Below are 13,576 nucleotides of genomic sequence, written 5' to 3'. Positions count from 1 at the left end.
CCCCCCGCGCCTCCGGAACTCCTCGGCGGCCGCGCCTCCGTTCCTGGAAGTGGCCGCGGCGGGTGGCTCAGCGGGAGCGGGTTGCCCCCGGAGGCCGGCGGCTGGGCTGGGGGCGGCCGAGGGTGCGGGGGCTCCGGCCCCGAGGAGCCTCCGCGAGGCCTGAGTCCCGAGCTGGCTGGCCGCAGCCTGTGCGAGGCCAGGCCCCATCTGCGCCCTCGAGCCGGACGGCAGGTGCCGCAGGTCGGGCTCCGGAGCGTGGTCCGCGGAGCCGCCAGGCTGACCGACTGGCAGGAGTCGGCCTGGGGCCCCGCCCCAGACTCCGCGGCTGGGCCCTCCCGAGGCTTGGGTCCCTTCACAGGATGGTTGGGAGGATTCCAGGTGAGAGAACTCAGGTAAACGTGCCCGACATTGAGCAGACGCAGAACGCTCTCCGAAATAGGAATAAAGGGGGCCGTACTGTGACTACGTGCAGCAACATGGATGGAGCTGAAAAACCTTGGGCTGGGGGCGGGGAGGTAAACACGAAAGGCCGCAGTCTGTATAATTCTATTTATACGACATTCTAGAAGAGGCAGCGGTGTGGTGACGGAAAGCAGTTGCCAGGGATCGAACAGAGGAGCAGATGGGAACTTTGGGGGGGGGTGATGGAACAATCCCGTATCTTCCTAGGAATGGTGGTTGACCTCATGTATCGAACCATAGTCTTCGAATGGGTGAATTGCCGTATCTTCAAGTTACACCTCAAGAAAGGGGGAGAGAAGGGTTAAAGTAGTGTCTAGGGGTAGTGGAGGAATAAGCGACACGCTGACTTAGAAAATGTGAGACCTAGATGTGCGCTCTCTGAATTGAGGGGCTCCTTCTCCTCCCCTAAGAATCCGTCACCACCACCACTTAGGAATACCTCCGATGGTAGGATACCAGACTCAGTTGAAGCAACAGCTCATATTTGCTCAGTCCCACCCCCGACGCCCCTCCACCCGCTTAGCATCTTGCCCAAATGCAGAGGCCTGGCCTCTGCTTCGGTGGCTTCTTGGGACAGCCTCTGCCTGCCCCTCTGGAAGGTAGGAGGCTCTGACCCCTCCCATCAGTCCTAGACTCAGGTGGAAACACTTTGAGGTTCAGCTTGCTTTGTACTTCCCGGGCAATAGCGGGAGAGGTCGTGTGGCATACCCGGAAGAGTGGGGGCGTTAGAGCCCCATGAGACAAACTTGCACCAGAAAGGACAGACAGCAAGAAATAGGCAGCATGTAAACTCCTCCTCCTACTTCTCCATAGACAGAGATCTCAAGATAAGACGGTTTTGTAGGGTTTGTCTGGAAGTTCTCCTTTGGGACTGAGCCGTCAGCTGTACTTTCTTGTGAAGTTGTTTTCAGCCCAGGGATGTACTGCCTCGTATTTGCTTTCTGTGCCATTTCCCCTAACCCTTGCCGCCCTGGGATTGTACCTCCTAATAAAATCTTAGCACTTAAACTTGGCCTCAGGCTCTGCTTTCTAGGTAATCCTTCAGCAGCATTTGGTCTTTAGGTCTGTGCTTTGCTGAGAGTTTCATAGCCACAAGTAACAAACAAAATTAAGGTTAGTTTTGGCTCTGGCTTACTGTCCTATTAACCCTAAACTGCTTTAAAAGGCAACCACTTAAGACCACTACTGAATACGGAAATTTACATATACATGCTTCTGTTTGAAGCTAGTAGAGATAAAAGTTTGCTTTTTCATTTAGTAGTTCCTAAGGTCTCAAGAGTAAGGTCCTAGAGTACAGTCATGTACATGTTTTAAACATTTGGAAGCTTAAAAATCTTGAAATGCAAGTAGGTGCAAAAGATATATGTATATATATATATATATATATATATATATATATATGAGAAACATATTTTCCATCATGATCATAAAGTTGTTCACTGGGGGGGTGTCTAGGTATATGTTTTTGGTTTAGTCACAAAGCCACGTTCTGTCTTTCCTAAAATTTTATGTAAAAGCTTTTTAAAGCAACTTTTTCATTTTAGCCAGTCTGACCGGTGTGAGGTGGTATCTCAGGGTAGTTTTGATTTGTATTTCCCTGATGCTGAGTTTCAACAATAGCCAAATCATGGAAAGAGCCTAAATGTCCATCAACTGATGAATGGATCAAGAAGATGTGGCGTGTATATACACACAATGGAATACTACATGGCAATGAGAAAAAATGAAATCTGGCCATTTGCAGCAAAATGGATGGACCTAGAGGGAGTCCTACTAAGCCAAATAAGTCAGGTGGAAAAGGACAGATACCATATGTTGTCACTCATAGGTCTCGGAGGAGAAACCTAATGGGACCATGGGAATGGGAAAGCAGGGGGGGGGGGAAGAGTTGGGGAGAGGGAGGAGGGAGTGAGGCAAATCATGAGACTTTTGAATGGTGAGAACAAACAGGGCTGAAGAGGGAGGGGGGAAGAGGTGGGGGGTGATGGTCATGGAGAGGGGCACTTGTGGGGAAGAGCACTGGGTGTTATATGGAAATCAATTATTTCAAATAAAATAATTTAAAAAATAAAAACTGGGTGTTATATGGAAACCAATTATTTTAAATAAAATAATTAAAAAAATAAAAACATGATTTTTTTAAAAAGCAACTTTTTCTGGAATGCTTTGCTAAATAATTTTTCTTTGCATTATTTTAAATATTGAAGACTTCAGTACGTTTGCATTTTTGATGATAAAAGCCACTTGCTTTTAGCCTGTTTATGGCAACTTTGTCAGACATTATTCCCTCCAACCTGCCCTGCCAACCGTCTGTAACTTGGTCAACAGTTATTTGAGATGGGACTGGCCAGGGTCATTTCTACTTTCTTGACCACAAAATGCTTCCTTTCCTGGCCACTTAAATACTGTTACATAATCTACAACACGTGGATCTGATGATCTGCTACATATGTTGGCCAAGGTCACACCTTACTTTCTCTAGGCGCTTTATTTTTGATTACTTCTTCTTATTGCTTATCATCTGGGCTGTCAGAGCATTAAAAATTATTTTTAAAAAATGTTCTGGCTTCATCGACATCATCATAGTGAATTGATTTTTGCAGAAAAAAACTTTGTCATTATGTGAACAATTTTTAACCTTTGCATTTGAAAAATCTATATTTTTACATGAGATTAATTTCAATTACAAGCAAATAGGAAAGCAGGCTGACGCAGAAGGTATGTAACCACATTTTCACAAAACGAAAAATCATTTAAAAATAGCTTTGGTTACAGATTGCAGTGTGAGATGACATCTCATTAAACAAATGTGAGAGCTACTGTTTAAATCCTATCACTTGATTCTTTTAAAATATATGAGGGTAGATAACGACCTAGCGAACATACAGGTTTTATGTGTACAAATAGGTGTTGGGCCCTTCAGAATAGGCCACAAGCTTGCTGCAATTGCATTTCCATTAGTCAAACATTTAAAAAATTCTTTAGAAATTTGCCACAAGAGACTGAGTCACATCTTTTTAAATGACAGCATCACATCAGTGACAGAAAAACTTCCTCCTCTGAGAGATTTCATTTTTAGAAATACCCAAAAGTCATTTAAAACTATACCAACCTTAGCAACACTGTTTAGCAGGGGAAATCCAACAAGAAAGAATAAAAATAAGTGAACTTAGTAATACTTATAAAAAATTAAACTTTGAGAAAAGGAGAATTAAGGAAGGACTGAAGGAGAAATCAGTGAATTAGAAAACAACACAAAACACAATTATTGTTCAATTCTAAAAGTAATTTCTTAGAAAAAGTAGAAAGGAAGAAAGAAAGATCTGGCAAATCTATTTAATAGAAAATAAATTTTTTAAATGAGGAGATATAATAGCAATTGAAAAGTTTTTGATTTTTGTTTTTTAATTGTATGAGAATACCATGTATAGTTAGTTATGTACTAATACATTTTTTTTCTGGAAAAACATAATTCACCCAAACTGAATCACAAAATAGAAGAAAATAAGAAGATTAAAATCAGAGAAAAAATAAAAAAGGCTCAGCCCTGTGGGCAAATTTTGCAAATTTTGAAGGACTTTCTAAATGCATAAAGATATACAAATTTAACCCATTTTATGAAGCAAATACAATTATTGTAAAGCCTATCAAAATATTACAAAAACACTCAAGAAAATACAAACTCACAAGAAATTCAATACCAAATTCCCCTTGAATATATGAGCAAATTAGGGGCACCTACCTGGCTCGTTCCATTAGTAGAGCGTACAGCTCTTTATCTCGGGGTTTTGAGCTCCAGCCCCAGGTCTGGGTGTAGAAATTACTTAAATAAAATCTTAGGGGAAAAAAAGAAAGTTAAAGAAATTCAATGAAGTTAAGTAATTTTTAACATGCTTAGGTAGATTTTATTCTAGAAATGCCAAGAATTTTAATAATAGGAAACTAATAGAAATAATATCATACATTTAGGTAATACATGAAAAAGAAAAACTATCATCTTTATAGAGGATAGAAGTCTAACACTCCTGATTAAAACAACAAACATTTTAAGAACTTCTTAGTAAATACTTAACCAATAGCCAAAATCATATCCTTTAATAAAGTTTTATGAAAATAATAAAGCTAATGGTAAGAAACCCAAATTGTAAGGAAGGGGGCAAAATGTAAAATTAATTCCTCAGCCTCCCATTACCACTCTCCATTCTCTTTTAACAGTTTCTTACATACCCTTCCAAAACTCTCCAGGCACATAAAAGCATCTGACCATCCCCTTTGAAAAAAACAAAAACAAAAACAAAAAACACACAATCTTACAACACAATCCTACTCTACATATTGTTCCACACTTGCTATTTTCATTGCATAAAGTACCTTGGATATTTTCCCACATCAGCACATAGGTCTCCCAAAATTTGTCAGAAAGCTGCGCACTATTATGTGAATAGGCCATAATTTTCCATCCACCTAGTGGGGTACATTTTATCTATTATCTAGTTTTCCACAATTACATACAGTTACAGTGAGCATTCTTGAATATCTATGCCTGTTGGTGTTAATATAGGATTAATGCCTAACAGTGGAATTGCTGGACCCATTTTTGGATAGATATCTCCAAATTAGCAATCCGGGGCTAGAAAGACTAGATTAAGTTATAATTGCACTAAAAGTGCATGCTAAAATGTTGATAATTGTTGAAGCTAGGTAATGGGCGAGAGTTCATTTTACTATTCAGTCTATTTTTATGTGTTTTATAAAATTTTCAGTACTTAATGATATGACGAGAGAGACCGTTTCATTAAAATCAGGCATAAAGATGCCTGCTATTAATACTGTTCTTTAATATTATGCTAAAATAATTCTGTAATAAGACACCAAACAAAAATAATAAATAATATATTGAAAAGGAGAAGAAAATTTACTTTTATTTGCAGATAATACTTCTGCCTAGAAAACTCAAGACTTGATTGAAAATTTTTATTAAAAATAATTATTACAGGAGTGCCTGGGTGGCTCAGTCAGTTAAGCATCAGACTTTGGCTCAGGTCACAATCTTGGGGTTCATGAGTTGAAGCCTTGCGTCAGGTTCTGTGCTGACAGCTCAGAGCCTGGAGCCTGCTTCAGATTCTGTGTCTCCCTCTCTCTCTGCCCCTCCCCTGCTCACTCTCCGTCTCTCAAAATAAAAATTAAGACATAAAAATTTTAAAAAAGCAAGTTTCAGAATGCCTGGGCGACTCAGTCAGTTGAGAATCTGACTTCAGCTCAGGTCATGATCTCATAGTTCATGAGTTCAAGCCCCATGTCCAGCTCTGTGCTGACAGCTCAGAGCCTGGAGCCTGCTTCAGATTCTGTGTCTCCCCCACTCTCAGCCCCTCCCCTACTCTCTCTCTCTCTCTCTCTCAAAAAAAATTAACATTAAACATTAAAAAAAATACCTATTACAAATTAGTAACTTTTCCAATGATCCAGCAATAACCTATTGGGATATATGTACATTTTTTAAAAGATCCTATTTACATATAAATAGTATGGGCAAGAACTAGAAGGAATCTATACCAAAAAAAAAAAAAAAAGAAAGAAAGAAAAAGAAAAAACACAAAAACAAAGATTTGAGTAGATTGAGAACTCTATTATGCTTTTAGATAAATGTATCTATTCCTTTGTGACTTTAACCTAAATTCCAGTAGGAGTTTTTCTGAAGTTGAAAAAAATGAATTTCCTTTTGGAGGGAAAAATAGGAGTAACCAGACTACTTTTGAAAAGGAAGAGTAAAAACAGGAGATTCACTGTGCCCAATGTGAATACATATTACAAAACCACAGTAATTACAATGATTTTGAACTACTGAGAAAAGACTGACAACTAGATTAATATTTCAGAAAAGATAGCCATGAGAGAAAGTTCAACATACCGATAAATGACACATCAGAGATGTGGAGAATGTAGATTATTCAATAACTAGTACTAGCAAACCTGGCCAGTCCTTTGGGAGAAAAAAAATTGATTAGATGCTCACTTCATACTTTACTGAAATATATCCTAGACGGTTTAAAGAGACAAATGTGAAATGAAGTTGTAAATGAACTAAAAATCTAAGTGGATATTTAAGTGATTTTTTGATGGAAAAAGCTAACCACAAAACAATGGAAGATATCATGTAGATATATTTGCTTAAGCATTTAGAACATGTATATGTCAAAAATTATAAACAGTATTAAATAAGTTGAGAAGTAGAAAGGTATTCATCATAAATATCAAAAAATGGCAGAGTTAGTATTTGCTCTAAGGTCCTTAAAAGCCTTTACAAAGAAGAAAATCCCAACACATTTTAGGCGGCAGCAGCATCATTGTAGTAGGAGTTATGCGCTATGTATTATGGATTCAGATAGAACCACTTGAGGCAGAAAGTTCATTTGAAGAATCATCCCATTTTTCAGAATGCTAGGTTTTTGTTCTTTGTATGTTTTGTTTGTTTCACATCATTTCACGTGATGATAGTTGGATTACAAGTACTTTTTGCTCCAGTTTCTTTTTCAAAAGCTTCCCTGTCTCATCTGGTAGTTACTCTTAACTATCCCCATTTTCTCCATTAGGAAGGGTTTGTCTTTGTGGCTTTAAGTACGAATAGGCAGCAAACTGAAATAACAAGATAAACAAATCACTGAAAATAACATCCTCAGAGGAGAAGCCACGGTGAGTGAACAGGATTTAAGAAAGGGGCGAAAGTTAAAAGTTACACGTGCGCTCAGCCAGGATTCACATCCTGCCCCATCCTTAGCTGTCACGGACCATGCCCAAGGGACATAGCCTGGCTTTCCGCCGTGCCTGAATGAGGACAGGTCCCAGGGCTGGAGAGAGCCGATGCTGTGAGCAATGAGTGGATACCTGCATTTGCGCTAACAGTGATTGGGGCTTAAAATGGGGACTGTTCCAAGCATGTTCTGACCTCGTCATATGCAGGAGCTGTCCTCCGTAACCATCATCAAACAACCCCAGGCTTTAGGTACTTCTATGATGTCCGATGTTCACATTAGGGAACTGGAGTACAGGAAAGTTAAGTAGCTTGCTGAAGTTCCCACAGCTAGAAAACAGTACTTGAGCCGAGCAGCTGGAGATGGAGCCCAAGCTACGTGGCCAGAGGAACCATGTATAAAGCCCTTTCATCCACAGGAGCTCATCTGACCCTCACAACTTGGTGAGGGCAGGAAAAATTCTCCCCCATTTACACTAAGGCAGTGGGAAGCTAGAAATGGGTTATTGGAATTAGTACATTTAAAAAAATGATCTTAAAGAAGCTGACAGCAGAGCTCGGATGGACATGTGGTAAGTAATGACTGCAGGGAAAACAAGCCTTAGAAGGCTTGGATCAGAGAAAGAGTGGCCTGAACTTTTAGATCAAGCATGAGCTGCATGGATGGGAAGGGAGCGGGGAACAGGCAAGGGGAGGTTCTCCTGAAGCCTAGCTAGCAGGGGCCAGCAGGTTTATAAGGACGCTAGATGAGAAACAGGGAAAGAAGTCACATCCATCATGGGGAACTCGTCCACCTTCCTGAAATACGAGCTCCTACTCCATGTCACTGTTTGCCCAAGAATCCTGTTGTTAATTTATGTCTCTGTTTATGTACCTGGCCTTCGCCAGTTCAGATAACAAGGCTAGGAGCTGTGGAAACCACCAGAACAAAGCGTCTGTTGCAGGATAGGGTTTTCACCTAGCTTTTAAATTCAATTGTGACAACAAAGTTTAGACAAATACTTGTAGAATTTACTTACGTACAAGCAAAATAGTATTAACTTCTGAACTTGTTGCTTGCTTTTTTTTATTACATTTTGGTTTTTTGCAACGTTGTGAATACAAAGGAACTTCACAAGAAGCATGGATGTTCTGAGAAACTTTAATAAAACAACCCAGTTAAATGCACTGGAAGTCTAGTTAGAAGCAGAAAACTAAAGAATTCTTTTGCTATATGACTCTCACCTATCACTTAACTGCTTGAGCACCTGGGTGGCTCAGTTGGTTAAGCATCTGACTTCATCCTAGGTCATGATCTCACGGTTCATGAGTTCAAGACCCGTGTCGGGCTCTGTGCTGACCGCTCAGAGCCTGGAGCCTGTTCTGATTCTGTGTCTCCCTCTCTCTCTGCCCCTCCTGTGCTCTCTCTCTCTCTCTCTCTCTCAAAAAAAATAAATATTAAAAAATTTATCTGCTTGTGTTCAAGTCTGAATTGATAGATATCAAAAAAGATAAATATAGACTCATTTCACAACGAGGCACTCATTTCACAATAAAGGCAATATGCCTCATCACCTACAAGGGAAATTCTTTAACCTTCTGTAAATTACAGCATTAACCTAAAATTTAATGTAGTGTATCATAAGATTTATCATAAGAACATTGCCATTACATTTTCATAAATAAATTTGTATCTAAATCATCTCTCAAAAATGAGTAAATTGCATGTAATAACTTCTCTTTCCTCCTCCAAACACACATTCTTCTATAATTTTTGGCCATCAACATCTTTCAGTGACCTGTAAGCAACCAAACAGGTTTTCAGTATTTGATCTCAAATAGTTAAAATTAAAAAATAGGGGATTGCTCAGACTGAAATATTTGGCTATGCCTCAGGGGAAAAATAATAAAAGGCACTCTTAATCCATGGTTCTAACAACATTGTTCTGATTTTTTTTTTTTTTTTTTATTGCTGGTGCTGGCATGAATGAATGAAATGTGGGCTGATTCATCTAATGAGAGTTTGAATGCTGGTAGAAAAATCCAGGTGAGTTGAAGGAGAAAGAGATCAGGGAATCTGTGAGGGAAATTGTCGGAAAGTGAAGACACGCTCTGTAAATGCAGGAAACAAACGTAGCCAGTTTGGACTCTAATATTTGAAGCCTGGTAAAAGCCAGTGACACAGGACACCAGGATGGGCGAAAAGCCGAGGGTGAAAAGTTTCTGAGCGGACTGTTAAATAGATGTAACTCACAGGCGAGTGTGCCCATGTGGGATTTTAATTACTCAGACATCTGTTTAGCGAAGTGTACTACTAAATAGGGATCAGATACAGAGCTCAAATTACGTGGGGAGGGGACTGGGGATGACATTCATGAGTCAGAAAGGAGAGCCATCGGCCAGGGGAAAATCAATCCCGGCTTTACATCTCACCAACAGAGAAGCAATTATTTTAGATGTGGGGCTGGTTAGCATCCTAGGTCATGAATTTAATTAAATAACCCTCGAGTGGCAGAAAACAGAACAAACCACTGTATTTAACTGTCAGTAAGACATGCTGCAAATAAATGGTCCAAATTCCTCCCCTCTTCCTTCCCTTCTCCCACATTAGATTTGGTGTACTTTCTTAAATTCACAACTCTCTTCCCTTTCCTAGTTTAGCCTTTCCTTCCCAGTGGGATCCAGTAAGCAGCTCTAAGAAGATGGCTTGGGCCAGAGGCAGGATCTGACTTCCACCATTTACATGATGAGTTACTTGGGAAGATGGAGAGAAGAGACAAGGATTAGGTCACCATTTGCATTCCTTCCTTGGGCTCCATGAAAATGGCTGCTACTTCAGAGAAACATCTTGGAATCAAAAGACTCCATGGCCCTCTTGTTGGCAGTTAGCACCTTGGAAAGAAAAGAAGCCGAGGGAGGGAGACTCAAAACGAGTGGTTGGAGCAAGCAGAGAAGAGAGGAGGCATCCAGCTTTTAAAATGAATATTTAGGGGCGCCTGGGTGGCTCAGTCAGTTAAGCATCTGACTCTTGACTTCAGCTCCAGGTCAAGGTCTCAGGGTCATGAGATGGAGCCCCATATCGGGCTCTCCCATCTCCTCTCTCTGCCCCCTCCGCTGCACTCTCTCTCAAATAAATAAGCCTTAAAAAAAAAAAGGAAAGAATATCTAAAACCTACTCTTACTTGGCACTGTCCCTTGCAGCCCCTTGCCTGTAGCTAAAGAAAGGGGATTATTTTTAGAGCTGTCACCCCAACTCTCCACCCGGCTGTCCTTCCCACACACCCCCACTTCAGTGATGCCGTAATTCTCCCAGCAGCCAACCCCGACGGTTGGAGAGAAACCCAAAGGTTTTGCCCGAGCAGTGAGGCAATCGCACAGGAAATGAGGCTAAGATTTCACTGCTCATGTTTAGCCTTCATTGGGCTAAATCCGATGAGAACAGAGGTGACTTTACAGTTAAGCACAGCCCATGTCAAGTACTTGTATGATGTGATTTGGAAGGCATGATGTCGGGTGGGTGTGGAACTACTTTTGGAAATAGGACTAATGTTTTCTTCCCCATCTGAGTAGAAGCTTCTGATTAGCAAGAGCTGCTAAGGCCAGAGAGAAGCCAACCATGGTCGTATGTGCAAAGTGTCTGAAACTTTGGTTTGGGTTCAGATCTGAGAAAATCTGGTGTTCTGGTTTGGTTCGGTTCCAATTTAAACTAGCTGCCTTCAGGGTTGGTAGATTGGGGGGTGGGTTCAACATAAGGTGTTAATTTTAAGATTTAGCAGATAATTAAGGCTCAGTCTGGTTGTGGGCTGAGGATTTAACTCGGTCCGGTTTGTGGTAGGGATGTGAAAGGCCTGACTAGAGAACGGCTACAGCTGGAGAAGGGAGGCCCTTGGCCTTGAAGGGGAGAGATCCAGGGTGGAGCCCTAGAGCCCCTCATAGTTCATCGAACTTGTACTGTTCAGATCCAACTGCTTCTCTTTCCCTTCTTTGTAACGGTAGTTGACACATGGTGTGGCATTAGTTTCAGGTGTGCAACATAGTGATTCGGTCCCTGTGTGTGTGACGCTGTGCTCACAACAAGGGTAGTTACTGTTTGTCACCACACCGCGCTACTGCAATCCATCGGCTGTGTTCCATATGCTCTGCCTTTCATCCCTGTGACTTCTCCATTCCACAGCTCGAAGCCTGTGTCTCTCACTCCCCGTGATCCATTCTGCCCACTCCCTCACCCTTATCCCTTCTGGCAACTGCCAGTTTGTTCTCGGTACTTATAGGTCTGCTTTTGCTTTTCGTATATTGCTTTGTTCATTTTTTTTTTTTTTTTTTAGGTTCCAATGTAAGTGAAATTATATGGTATTTGTCTTCCTCTGACTTACTTCATTTAGTGCAATACTCTATAGGGGCACCTCAGAAGCTCAGTCGGTGAAGCACCCAACTCTCTCAATCTCAGCTCAGGTCTTGATTTTAGGATTGTGAGTTTAAACTCTGCATTGGGCTCTACACTGGGCATGGAGACCACTTAAAAAAAAAGTATTCTCTAAGTCCATCCATGTTGTTGTAATTAGCAAGACTTCATTCTCTTTTTTAAGATTAAAAAAATTTTTTGGTTTATTTATTTCAAATGAGAGATGGAGAAAGAGGCAGAGAGAGGGAGGGAGAGAATCCCAAGCATGCTCTACACTGACAGCAGAGAGCCGGATGTGGGACTTGAACTCATGAACCCTGAGATCATGACCCGAGCCAAAGTTGGACACTTAACCAACTGAGCCACTCAGGTGCCCCAAGACTTCATTCTTTTTCATGACCAAGTAATATTTGTGTGTGTGTGTGTGTGTGTGTGTGTGTATACACACATACCATATCTTTATCCATTCATATATTGATGGACACAGGCTGATTCCACGTCTTGGCTGTTGTAAATAATGTGATAAACATGGGATGCATATCAAATTCATGTTTTCATTTTCTTTGGGTAAATACCTCGTGGAATGACTGGATCATATGGTAATTCTATTTTTACATTTTGGGTGATGCTCTGTACTATTTTCCACAGTGGCTGCACTGTAAACGTTCCCACCCACAGTGCACAAAGGTTACTTGTTCTCCACATCCTCATGAACATTTGTTATTTTTTGTCTTTTTGTTTCGAGTCATTCTGACAAATGTAAGGTGATATCTCATTGTGGTTTTGATTTGTATTTCCCTAACGATGCGTGATGCTGAGCATCTTTTCATGTGCCACCAAATGCTTCTTAGAGCATGTCCACCCACCTAATACCCAGGATTACAACCCACCTCCAGGCTCCTGGTTGGCCTTTATTGCTGGGGAAGCTTATAAAAAGGTTTGTGGGGAAAGTACAGTTGCTACCGCAGCAATGGGTCTCAAGCCTTCAGTAATGGATACTTTATCTCCTTCTCCACCACCCATTGTAGACTTGCCTCAGCCAGGGCCCAAGCTGGCCCAGGCATATGGCCTGGTAGGGTGACCTAGACCCTCCAGGTGGCTTAGGACGTGGTCACTATGCCCATCTTTGATCATGGCTTCTATTCTTGGTCTGTTTACTGCTAAAACCGGGCATGGGGGCCTCAGGAGACTCCATTGGACCACTTGTGTGCCAAACACTCTTCCCTCTCTGAATTCTGGAACAGAGCTCCACTTCTGATGATCAAGAATGGTGATTCCTGCTAGTATAGTGACTCCTTTACTGCTGGTTTCTTGGCACATGGAGACTGAAGTGATTTGAGTAGTAGCTAGATTGTAAAGTACAGTGGACTCTGGGCCCATTGATGAAGTATTACCCTTCTGGGAACAAGACCTCTTGACCCACAGAGTCTAAAATTTGGGGACAGAAAGCACAAACTTTCCAAGTGTACCATTGGGAATGCCACCTACTTTCCCCCCATGTTCCTGGACCCAGTCTACCTACAGGGAACCATATAATGGTTATTGATGTAGGGTGGCATCTCAACCTCAAGCGGTATCATCTCCAAGCAGGAGCCTCAACCATGTCTTAAGAGACCATCCACCACTGCGTCAAGCCAGTGGCTGAAGAGTGATGCAGTATGGGACTGGACTGGTGTATCTTTGGCCCAAGGCAGGACCGACTGGGGTCTTGTGACAGTAGATCAAACATTCTTAATTCCCATCTGGTGATGTTGGCTGGCTGAGTCCCATGGATAGGAAAGGAAAACTCAGACTTAGAACACATAACAAGCAACCCTAGTCAAGATGAATTCCTGCTTCCCACGGGCTGGGAGAGGTTGTCAGTTTACCTCCAAATGGTTGGTCGGTCACCTTGAGGGATGGTGCTGTGCTGGGGGGCCAGCAGTGGTTTCTGTGACTGACAGTTGGACATTTGGTAGAAGCAGTGGCTGGACCAACCCTGGTGA

Source organism: Suricata suricatta, chromosome 10 (assembly GCF_006229205.1).
Source record: "Suricata suricatta isolate VVHF042 chromosome 10, meerkat_22Aug2017_6uvM2_HiC, whole genome shotgun sequence".
In the NCBI taxonomy this organism is placed as follows: domain Eukaryota; kingdom Metazoa; phylum Chordata; class Mammalia; order Carnivora; family Herpestidae; genus Suricata; species Suricata suricatta.
Note: the sequence above shows the minus strand (reverse complement) of the source record.